Source organism: Diabrotica virgifera, chromosome 3, assembly GCF_917563875.1.
Source record: "Diabrotica virgifera virgifera chromosome 3, PGI_DIABVI_V3a".
In the NCBI taxonomy this organism is placed as follows: Eukaryota; Metazoa; Arthropoda; class Insecta; order Coleoptera; family Chrysomelidae; genus Diabrotica; species Diabrotica virgifera.
Window position 1 is genome coordinate 17,835,482 of NC_065445.1, and position 12,128 is coordinate 17,847,609.

Sequence of the window (12,128 nt, forward strand, 5' to 3'; positions counted from 1 at the left end):
CAGCATACTCTACCTAACGTCTACAGTGTGCATAAAGGTATCAAACGAAAAAATTCACTAATAATTGTATCTAGAACGGGCATACATTGTACCGCGGTACTAAGGTAATTGATTTATTGCACTGTTTACACGAACAATTCAACATTATACGTTTCGAACGAGACGAGCTACATAGGTGACCCGCATCAGCTCTTAGTCTTAAATTTCATAAAAACTCCTTCTACGTTTTTCATTCTTCCTCCTGCAATAAAAATAAATAACGTCCGACTTGTCTTCTGCAGTTTTTGTAGCGATCGTGGTTGATTGGTTTAAGGTTTTCAATAATTCATAAGTGCGATTGTTTCAATCAAAAGCTATTCAGCGGCTTCTCCGAACCCACTTGAACTCGACAAAGAACAGTACTAGAAATCAATTTTATCAACCGAAAGTTGATTTTTGAGTTCTTGCACCTGATTCATCCATCCGGTTTTCCAAAAACTATTATGATATTCTATGTGGCGCTCAGCCAACACGGCTTTTTGTCAGTGAAGCTCCTGCTGGGTCAGTACGATCGAAAGCAGTCTAAAATTATGCCGGCTTTTTATACAACTATGTACATACTATATAAAAACAGGACAAAATTACGCAACAGAAAAAATTAATATTTTATAAATGTACATACATATTGTCAAATGCACTTCTCCAAGAAATTAACGCACCATCTTATAGTCTAAGAGCTAGAGCCTAAAAATCATCTTCATAAGTAATATGGAGTTTGGCATATGAAATGTGTCTATTGTATATTGATAATTATGACCCCTTTCAGGCTGACACCTCAGTGGATACAGAAAGTAGCAATAAGGGATGAAAGGGGGGAAAGTTAGTGTAGTCTTTAAAGGTTTTCACCTCCTATTTTGTTAAAGCTCCATCGATTTGCATGAAAATTGGTGACTAGTTAGAGCATACCCCAAGAAATAAAAATGATTTGGTGCCAACTTGCACTTTTACCGTAGGGGTGGATACCACTCCTCGGGGATGAAAACTATTTTAATAAAAATAACCCCACAAATCGATAGAGGGACAAATTATAAGTAAAGTTTGTTATATCATGTTATTAAAATAAATCAATACTTTTTGAGTTATTAAAGATCAAAGATTTGTCTGTTTAAGAGCACATGCGTGAAGTTACGGATGATAAAAAGAACATATTAATTAATTGTATGTTACTAAAATGTTATTTTTATATTATTTCGATATTATAAATTTAGCAAAAGTGTATTCGAATATGTCAAATGTACCCATTATTGGACACCCCCAGGTTCTGGACATATTCAGTTTATATTGACAGAAAAAATTCAATTAAATATCGAAATAATATAACAATAATATTTTATTAACATACAATTAATTAATATGTTATTTTTATCATCCGTAACTTCACGCATATGCTCTTAAATAGACAAATCTTTGATCTTTAATAACTCAAAAAGTATTGATCTATTTTAATAACATGATATAACTTTTACTTAAAATTTGTCCCTCTATCAATTTGCAGGGTTATTTTTAATAAAATTGTTTTCACCCGCAGGAAGGGGTGGTTTTCACCACCAGGGTAAAAGTGCAAGTTGGCACCAAATCAGTTTTATTTCTTGAGGTATGCTCTAACTTGTCACCAATTTTCATGCAAATCGATGGAGGTTTAACAAAATAGGAGGTGAAAATCTTTAACGACTGCACTAACTTTCCCCTTTCATCCCTTATTGCTACTTCCTGTATCTATTGAGGTGTCAGCCTGAAAGGGGTCATAATTGTCAATATACAATGGACACATTTCACATGAAAAACTCCATATTACTTATGACGATGATTTTTCGGCTCTAGCTCTCCGTCTATTACACACCATTTTCTTGTGTAGTCACAAGAAAAATCCAGGTCCGAACTAACAATAAAATAAAAAGTAATTGATACCTTGAAACAACACCCCTATATTGACATTAGCAAAATCCGTTTGAACATTTGAAAAGAGAACAAAAACAGAAATTGGATTTTTCAATGTGCCTCTAGTAAGTTGTTGACGTTGTTGTTCCATCGTTTTCGTGGTCTTTCCACTGATCGTCTTCCTATTGGGGAACCGTCACTCGCTGTCCTGACTACCCTATTTGTTGTCATTCGGCTTATGTGGTCATTCCATTCTATTCTTCTGTTTCTTACCCAGTTATTAATGTTATCCATCTTGCATCTCCGTCGTATATCTGTACTTCTAGCTCTGTCCCATATAGTCTTACCATCGATATTTCGAAGGGTTTTCATCTCCGCTGTTTCGAGCAATCTTTTTGTCCTTTCTGTGCCGGGTCGTGTTTCTGCCGCGTATGTCATTATTGGTCTGATGACTGTTTTGTAAATTCTGCCTTTCATTTCTTTTCCGATATTTTTATTTCTCCATATATGTCATTCAGGCAACCTGCGGCTCTGTTTGCTGTATTCACTTAATCTTCCACTTCGGTTTCGAGCCTTCCGTAGCTAGATAGTGTGATGCCTAGGTATTTAAACTCCATCACTTGTTCTATCTAGTATCTGACCTTCCAGTTCCAATTTACATCTTATTGGATCTGCTGTTATAACCATGCATTTTGTCTTTTTTGAGGAAACTAACAGGTTAAATTTTCTGGCGATTATGTTGAATTGGTGCAGCATAGGTTGTAAATCATCTTCACTTTGAGAGATTAGTATTGCATCGTCCGCATAGCAGATTATTTTAAGTTGTTTTTCTCCCATTTGGTATCCTTTTTTAGTTCTTACTTTTTTTATTATTTCGTCCATTATCAGGTTGAACAATAAAGGACTCAATGAATCCCCCTGTCTTATCCCATTGCCGGCTTCAATTGGGTCAGTTAGTCTTCTACTTTTACTTCCACTTTTACTTTTATTGTGTTGTTCTGGAAGATGTTTTCGATCGTTTTAATTATTCCTAGAGGTACCTCTCTCGAGTATAACAAATGGATAACGTTCTTTAATGTGACCCTGTCAAATGCTTTCTTAAGGTCCACGAAACATAAATATGCCTGTTTGTTGTATTCCAACGATTTCTCTTGAACTTGCCTGGGGCAAGTTCATTACGAAATTGCGGACTAGAATTAAAGATTTTTGTGCCAGAGGGCATCTTTAACATCTGTTTTATCGGGAACGTCGTCGTCAATAATTTTTGCAAGGCTATATTATCATTTATACTAAATATAGAAATAATCATAAACATTTCAATATCCATTTCAATACTTTGTTTTGCCGCATACTGTTTTAAGATTTTTTAACAGAAAAAATTTTCTCGTTAGTATAATTTTTGTGACTAGCTGTATCCAAAGTACCGCTTATGTGTTGTATACAAAAAATATGCTTGTGGTACAATTGTGTACAATCGTGTCGATCCCCGTTCTTTAACCATAATCTTCATTAATCCAACGACGAAACTGTCGAGAAGAGACCACTAAGTACCCTTAAGTAGTTATCTATAAATCGATTTTCCTGATCGATGCTGACACACCTTCGTACGTGTGTAATTTAACGTTTGGTCCCGTGAAAATAACCACTTTGATATAATTACGTCCGACGGTTCAAAATGAGATGCGGCGCCAATATAAGACATCTTTAGACACACTGTATAGGCATATAACCTATGGGTACCTATTCACCGACTTGGACTTACCTTGCCTTTGCCTTGCCCGTCGTCGCTTGGTTGCTTCTATAGTGTAGTTTATGGTTCCCATAATGCGATATTTCAGCCTGTCACAGGGAATGCACTGCATTCCACGCAGGACCGAATTAAGCATTTTTCAGGTAGTTTTTTTTTTCATTTTGTACTGTCTAGCTTTGTAATTTATTGCCCCAAAAAATATGTTTGTGATATAAGTAATGTTCTGATATAAGTAATTGTAACACCCTTAGTCAGGCGCAGATACAGGGGGGTCAACGGGTCCATGGACCCCCTATAAACTGTAGACCAGGCGCATTTGTTTGGGTACCGGTGGAACCATAAACAACGAAAATATTTTTCTCAATTCAAAGAATAACAAAAATGATATTTTAAAATGCAAATACATTACACTGGGTATAAACCTTATCTCATGAAAAGTCACGTTTCAAATTTGCGATACAATAAAGATATAAAAATTTGTATTTTACTAGATAATCCATGCGTACCTACCCATTGATGGCAGAAAGGTTAATCTTTATGGTAAAGAACGACCAGTGAGATTAACAGTCGTGAATTGTCTATCAATCCTTTTGATACCCTAGGTATCTGGGATTATACAGGGTGTAACAAAAATACAGGTCATAAATTAAACCACATATTCTGGGACCACAAATAGTTCGAATGAACCTAACTTACCTTAGTACAAATATGCACATAAAAGAAGTTACAGCCCTTTGAAGTTACAAATTGAAAATCGATTTTTTTTGAATATATCGAAAACCATTAGAGATTTTTTGTTGAAAATGGACATGTGGCATTCTTATGGAAAGAACATGTTAAAGAAAAATTATAGTGAAATTTGTGCACCCCATAAAAATTTTATGGAGGTTTTGTTCCCTTAAACCTCCCCAAACTTTTGTGTCCGTTCCAAATAAATTATTATTGTGGTGCCATTAGTTAAAGTCAATATTTTTAAAACTTTTTTGCCTCTTAGTATTTTTTCGATAAGGCAGTTTTTATCGAGTTGCGGCTTCTTTTTTAATATGTTTACATAACAATTTTATGAGGGTTTTGTTCCTTTAAACCCCCCAAATGTTTGTGTACGTTCCAATTAAACTATTACTGCGGAACCATTAGTTAAACACAGTGTTTTTAAAACTTTTTTGCCTCTTTGTATTTTTTTGATAAAGCATCTTTTATCGAGATGTGGCTTCTTTTTTAATATGGTTCAAAATATACTTAAAAATGTAAATCATAAATAAATTTTCATATATTACCAAGTCTCCATAATCGTACTTTACCATATACAAATATGTGGTGGATTTGACAAATATTCAAATATCTCGATAAAAACTGACTTTTGGAAAAAGTACTAAGAGACAAAAAAGTTTTTAAAAAATTGTGTTTAACTAATGGCGCTACAATAATAATTAAATTGGAACGTACACAAAAGTTTGGGGGGGGGGTTTAAAGGAACCAAACCCCCATTAAATTTTTATGGGGTGTCCAAATTTCATTATCATTTTTTCTTAAAATACTACTACCATAAGAATACCACATGTCCATTTTCAATAAAAAATCTCTAATAGTTTTCGATATATTGGAAAAAATCAATTTTCATTTTGTAACTTCAAAGGGCTGTAACTTTTTTTTCGTGCACATTTGTACTAAGGTAAGTTAGGTTCAATCGAACTATTTTTGGTCCCAGAATATGCGATTAAATTTATGACCTGTATTTTTGTTACACCCTGTATAGTGTATTTTATCCTTAGAGTAAGTGTGAGTCGTATGGCTAAATCTGGGAAATATAATATTTTGAGGTAAGTCTGCCCCCCCCCTATTATGAATTTCTAGATCCGCGCCTGCCCTTAGTCCTAATAACTAATAATTCTCATATAATACGTATTCATTTAAAAAACAGACATGCGGTATGCCATGCCTCACCGAAGATGAGATGATGATGAGATGATTTGTTGTAAAACTTGTTTTATACAAGATTCCTTCGAACACCCTCTGTGTACCTCCTCTCAACTGCTGCAGTTTTAGTATGGTCTTTCAGCTATATTGACGTTATGTTTTCTGGCGGTATTACGTACCGCATGTCAGTATTTACGTGTCAATAGTTAAAAGCAGTTCATTCAGTATTCGTTCAATATTAGAATGGCAGCAAGCTCATCCAGTTTTTCTACTTTTAAGTACTTTCAACATTGTTTTACTATTTTTTAGTTAACAATACTCGTTTTTTTGTAATTCAGTTTAAAAAGATTTTTTCAGAACCTCCACCATTTTTTTAATATTATGCATGCGTTCATAATTTTATTGAAAAATAAAGTTTATTTTATTTGGAGCAGTATTTTATTTTACAGCAGTGTGAAGAATCATTCCGTAATTGATGTAATAAAAAACAACTACAGTGATATAAGACAAACTCATAGTAAAAACAAAAGAGAATAGGCCACGGTATGACATACCGCATGTCAGAGTCTACGTCCTGAAACATCCACGTCAGTAGTTAAGGGTTAAAACAAAATAATAACTACCATGAGCAACAGCCTATAACAGAGGTCGGCAACCAGCGGCCCATGATCCGCTGGTTTCATTTCAAGGTAACACTTCAAGTTTCATCCGACCAAAAAATGTCCAGGATAAAAGAAGTCCAAGAAGGGGTGCTCAGGTCGGTACTTTATCGCTTATTTTGTAGAATTTTGTTTCAGTTTTACCAACAGATGCTAGAACAAATACAGCCCTATATACAGATGATACGGCCATCTAGACATCAGGAAAAGAAGACAGAAGAATTATCGAGAGACTGGAAAACCAGAAAACCATGATAGGCTATTGATTATGTACTATAGAAAGGAACTACAACGTTAACGGGGTTTTATTATTTCATATGGTCAATGAATCCCTATATATGAAAAAACCGTGGAGTGCTACCATTTAAAGGAGTGCGTTTTTGAGAAATGGGTGAATTAGTCCCTGGGCACAGGTTACATTAGGTTGAGTTCTATGTACTTTTGGTACAAACATATCTACATAAAAATTGTTCTTGGTTAAATTTCCTATCTAAATATAACTTTGTAAAGTCAAAGATACTTTTTTTACAAAAATATATTCAAAAGAAAAAGCACAAAGAAACCCAAAAGAAAGAAATTTTGTTTTTTGTCCCATAACTTTTGTCCACGGGGATATAGGTATAGACATTGCTTCACAGAAAAAAAACTTACATATTTTCTCTTTAAAATGATGTTTGGTAGAGGTCATTAGGATTTACAGTTTTCGAAATATGATTTTTCAAAGTTTGCCACTCACAGCAATTTTGGGCAATTTTCCTTGATATTTCGCAAATATTGTTCTGTAGCTTTTTTCTACGTAACTTTAGGCATATGCAATGGTACATGTAAGAGGAATAGAAATCAATTACTTTTAAAATGCTCTACTGTATAATGTTGTACGACTTCTTTTAAAAAGGTTATCTTTTTTAAGATTGTATACTTTTAACGAGTTTTTATATTTTTTACGATTATTTTTTAAATTTCCCATGATAACTTTTTTTTTCTAGATTTAGGTATATATTATATAATAAAAAAGAAAGCTTATTCTGTTTACTTTAAAATGGTGTATTATAAAAAATTCTAGGATTATTTTTTAAATTTTTCATTATAACTTTTTTATGTGATTGTGTGTTACGATTGAATCTTATTTTTTATAGGTAATACTTTGGATCCACTTGACTCGGCCGGGCAAACTTCAAAATATGGATTAATTCCAATATTTACTGTCAAAGCTCCTGCACCACAAGCTTTGCTTGAAAAAATAACATGTAAATGTACCAAAGGATGTACAAAAAACTGCGGTTGTAGGAAAATATGAATTAGTTGTTCAATATTCTGCAAAGGGTGCATGTGCTGTGCATGGGTACTAATTGTGGGAACTCTAAGATAACTGAGGTGTCAGAGGAAGATATTGAATCTAATGCTAACGAAGAGATGGACTTTAATTTTGAAAATTTTTTAAATGTCAGCGTTTAAATAATTTTAACTAAAGTGATGTTTTCTAAGACTAATGTTTATGTAATTTTTGTAAAAAAAATAATTTTAAATAATACAGGTAAATAAATATCAAAGAATCACTCGGTTTCTATTATTTAAATATAGATGATACACCATTTTAAAGAACAGAAAGTAAGCCCTCTTTATTGAGCAATATATAGTATATTCATATACAAAAAAAAAGTTATAATGAGAAATTTCAAAAATAATCGTAAAAAATTTAAAAAATAATTTTTTTTTATATTAGGTATTATATAATATATGTATAATATATAATATAATATTATATTATATACAGGGTGTCCCAGACTAATTTACCCACGCTATATCTCTTAAACGAATAGAGATTTTCGAATGCGACAAAAAGTGGTATATTCTACTTGTAATACACTTTAATATGGCGTAGAAAAATATCATCCCCTAAATATTCATCCCTTAGTTACAACCCCTAACTTTAATTTTTTTAATAGCACCCTGTATATTTTTTTATAGTTTTGGATGTGGTCTTCTATCGTCTATTCAACACATTTTTTGAAAATAAAATCGGTTCGTAAATAACCAAGAAAATATCAGTTTAGTTTTCTTAATTATGTGTCCCAGACTAATTTATCCAGGCTATATTTCTTAAAAGAATAGAGATTTTCGAATGGGACAAAAACTGATCTATTACATTTGTAATACACTTTCATATGGTGTAGAAAAAATCCATCCTCTAAATATTCATCCCTAACTTACAGGGTGCTATTAAAAAAAATAAAGTTAGGGTTTTAACTAAGGGATGAATATTTAGCTGATAATTTTTTTTCTACGCCATATGAAAGTGTATTACAATGTAATAGATCAGTTTTTGTCCCATTCGAAAATCTCTATTCGTTTAAGAAATATAGCCTGGATAAATTAGTCTGGGGCACATAATTAACAAAACTAAACTGATATTTTCTTGGTTATTTACGAACCGATTTTATTTTCAAAAAATGTGTTGAATAGACGATAGAAGACCAAAACTATAAAAAAATATACAGGGTGCTATTAAAAATATTAAAATTAGGGGTTGTAACTAAGGGATGAATATTTAGGGGATGATTTTTTTCAACGCCATATTAAAGTGTATTACAAGTAGAATATACCACTTTTTGTCCCATTCGAAAATCTCTATTCGTTTAAGAGATATAGCGTGGGTAAATTAGTCTGGGACACCCTGTATACTATATATAATATACTTAATATTATATAATATATAATATATTATATTATAATAATATTATTTTATTTTTATATTATATTATAAAAAATTGTTAAAAGTATAAAACATTGAAAAACCATAATCTCTTTAAAAAAAAGTCGTACAACGTTATACAGTAGACCATTTTAAAGGTAATTGATTTCTATGCCTATTACGTGTACCATTGCATATACCTAAAGTAACGTAGAAAAAAGTTACAGAACAATATTTGCGAAATAACAAGGAAAATTGCCCAAAATTGCTGTGAGTGGCGAACTTTGAAAAATGATATTTCGAAAACTATAAATCCTAATTACCTCTACTAAACAACATTTTAAAGAAGGAATATGTAGATTTTTTTTCTATAAAGCAATGTCTATACCTATATCCTCGTGGACAAAAGTTATGGGACAAAAAACAAAATCTCTTTCTTTTTGGTTTCTTTGTGCTTTTTCTTTTGAATATATTTTTGTAAAAAAAAGTATAATTGACTTTAAAAAGTGATATTTAGATAGGAAATTTAACCAGGAACAATTTTTATGTAGATATGTTTGTACCAAAAGTTCATAGAACTCACCCTAATGTAGCCTGTGCCCAGGGACTAATTCACCCATTTCTCAAAAACGCACCCCTTTAAATGGTAACACTCCGCGGTTTTTTCATATATAGATGTCCATTGACGATATGAAATAATAAAACCCCGTTAACGTTGTAGTTCCTTTTAGCTATCTTATTTTGAATATAATCAATAGCCTATGACGTCCATGAAGTCCATGACGGTAAAAATCAGGTAGGATCCTATTCGCAGACATAAAACAAATAAAGGTAGTACTGGATATGACGGAGCGAAAAGCCAAAGCAAAATTTGCTGAGCTAGAAGAAGATCAGCGATGATGGTTGCCAACATTTTTAGGGAGATGACACATGAAGAAGAAGAACACCATCCAAACGGGATCCTGCTAGAGATCTTAAAGTATGATGTGTACCGTAGATGGAAGTACAGATGAGCCAAACAGCACATATTAGCAAACATACACTCCGCCAAAAAAGTATCGCATCACCTTAAAAATGGCACATTTTTAATGTCTCATATTTCCTAAACCTGTTGTTCAATTTTAGTGTTTTTTTAATATGTTATGGCTTTATTCTTCAAGAATATCGATGTAATAATATTGTTGCTAAACAGATAAGTGTCATTGTATACCGGGTGTAACAATGATAGTGTGTTTTTTCCTCAAAGTTTGGAACACCCTGTGGGATATTCTAGCGTATAAAAAATATTGAAATTAAAACTCAACTGTAACCTTAGGCCATCTAAACATTTTCCTTTTTGATTCATTCGCTTATGTGGGATAATAAAAAAGTTAGGTACTTTAACAACTAGCAACGTTCTTCATCAATACAGGGTGTTTCTAAATAAGTGCGACAAACTTTAAGGGGTAATTCTGCATGGAAAAATAATGACAGTTTGCTTTATACACATATGTCCGCAAATGCTTCGTTTCCGAGATACGGGATGTTGAATTTTTTCTTACAAACTGACGATTTATTTATTGCTCTAAAACCGGTTGAGGTATGCAAATGGTAGGTTTTAAGAGGTAGTTATTGCGCATTTTTTGGCATACAATTAAGAATTTTATATTCACCATTGGCGTGCAAACGGGTAATATGACCCGTATGCACGCCAATGGTGAATATAAAATTCTTAATTGTACGTCAAAAAATGCGCAATAACTACCTCTTAAAACCTACCAAATTTCATTTGCATATCTCAACCGGTTTTAGAGTAATAAATAAATCGTCAGTTTTTAAGAAAAAAGAATGTGTGTGTACTTTGTACGCACGTAAGAAGTTATACTTCTATTATATAATTTTAACGAAGTAATTGTATTCTATTTAAATATTAAAATAACTTTCTTATCTACTACTTTCAAAAAAAATTTTATTAAAACAACTAAAAAAAAAATGAATCGTAGAGGATTGGAACCCGGGACGTTTCGAACTCTGACCGAACGCTCAACAACTAGACCACCGAGGTCATGTGATTGACATGTACGTTTCGGATATAATTATGAGTGCAGCTGATCTCACTACTACCAACTTTGTTAAATTTCGAAACAGTAATTTCACTTTTATTTAATAATGGTACGGTAAACAATCCTCATTTTTTAATATGTTATTCCTTACAAAAATACCTTTAATTTAAGCACAAATAATTAAAAATCGTAAATTTGGGTCAAAAGTTATTAACTTTTTAAGAATTCCCATAAGAGCCCATGTTAAAACTTAACTTTGACCCTTAATAGTAATTAAACGGCACGGTAAAACATTTTTTAAAAAATCAAGTCTTAGTTTTTTGAAGTAAACTATAACATACTAAAATTTCATGCAAATCCTTAATTCTTTGCCGAAGGTGTAGAACGTCATTAAACTTGTGATATTTTGAAAATTGATCAAATTATTTTAATTTTGAATTGAAATGATTTAAGTGCACTTTACATCAACAATAAATTGAACAAGAAACTGACAAAGTTATTCAAGGCCAAATTTGACGAGTACAAAATGTATGGTTTGTAAAAGAAAATGAAGGAATTTGATGAAATAGAACAATTGGATATGTTTTATTTTGTCAAATTTCTTTATTTTCTTTTTATTCACGGCAAAATTGGATGTAGAATTGTGTTTTGTATAAGCCAAATTTGACCTTGAATAACTTGTTGTCAATTTCTTATTCAATTATTGTTGATGTAAAGTGGACTTTATTAGAATTGAAAAAAAATACAACAAAACATATAGTAAGAAAACAATATATTAGGTGAATATTGATGGTAATCAAATTATATAAATAAAAGTATTACATTATTACATACTATGTATTTTGGCAGATCAAACAGGGAGGTTTATACCCATGATACATTAACAATTATTACGTACCTGTTGCTTTTAAAAACTATTTAAAAGTCACTACAATATTATAAACTGTTTTGTTTCTGTCCTCACAACAATAAAACTAATATATTATACATTTGTTTACCTTTACCTTTTCCTCCAAACCACAGCTGTCCTACAGCTGCCATATTGGATAATTTTTGACATGTCATTTGAACATCCAATCAGAACAAAGTTATAATGCGCGTATGCGCCTGGGTGATGCGTATGCGCCTGGTTTTAACATATAAAAATTCAC

The 12,128-nt window shown here is 32.0% G+C and overlaps 1 protein-coding gene across 4 annotated transcripts in view; it reads right to left on the reverse strand.

Annotated features, from left to right (window-relative positions):
• Positions 1–12,128, reverse strand: part of LOC114328765 (interference hedgehog-like) — a 306,483-nt gene that overhangs the window by 219,710 nt on the left and 74,645 nt on the right. The window lies entirely within an intron of this gene.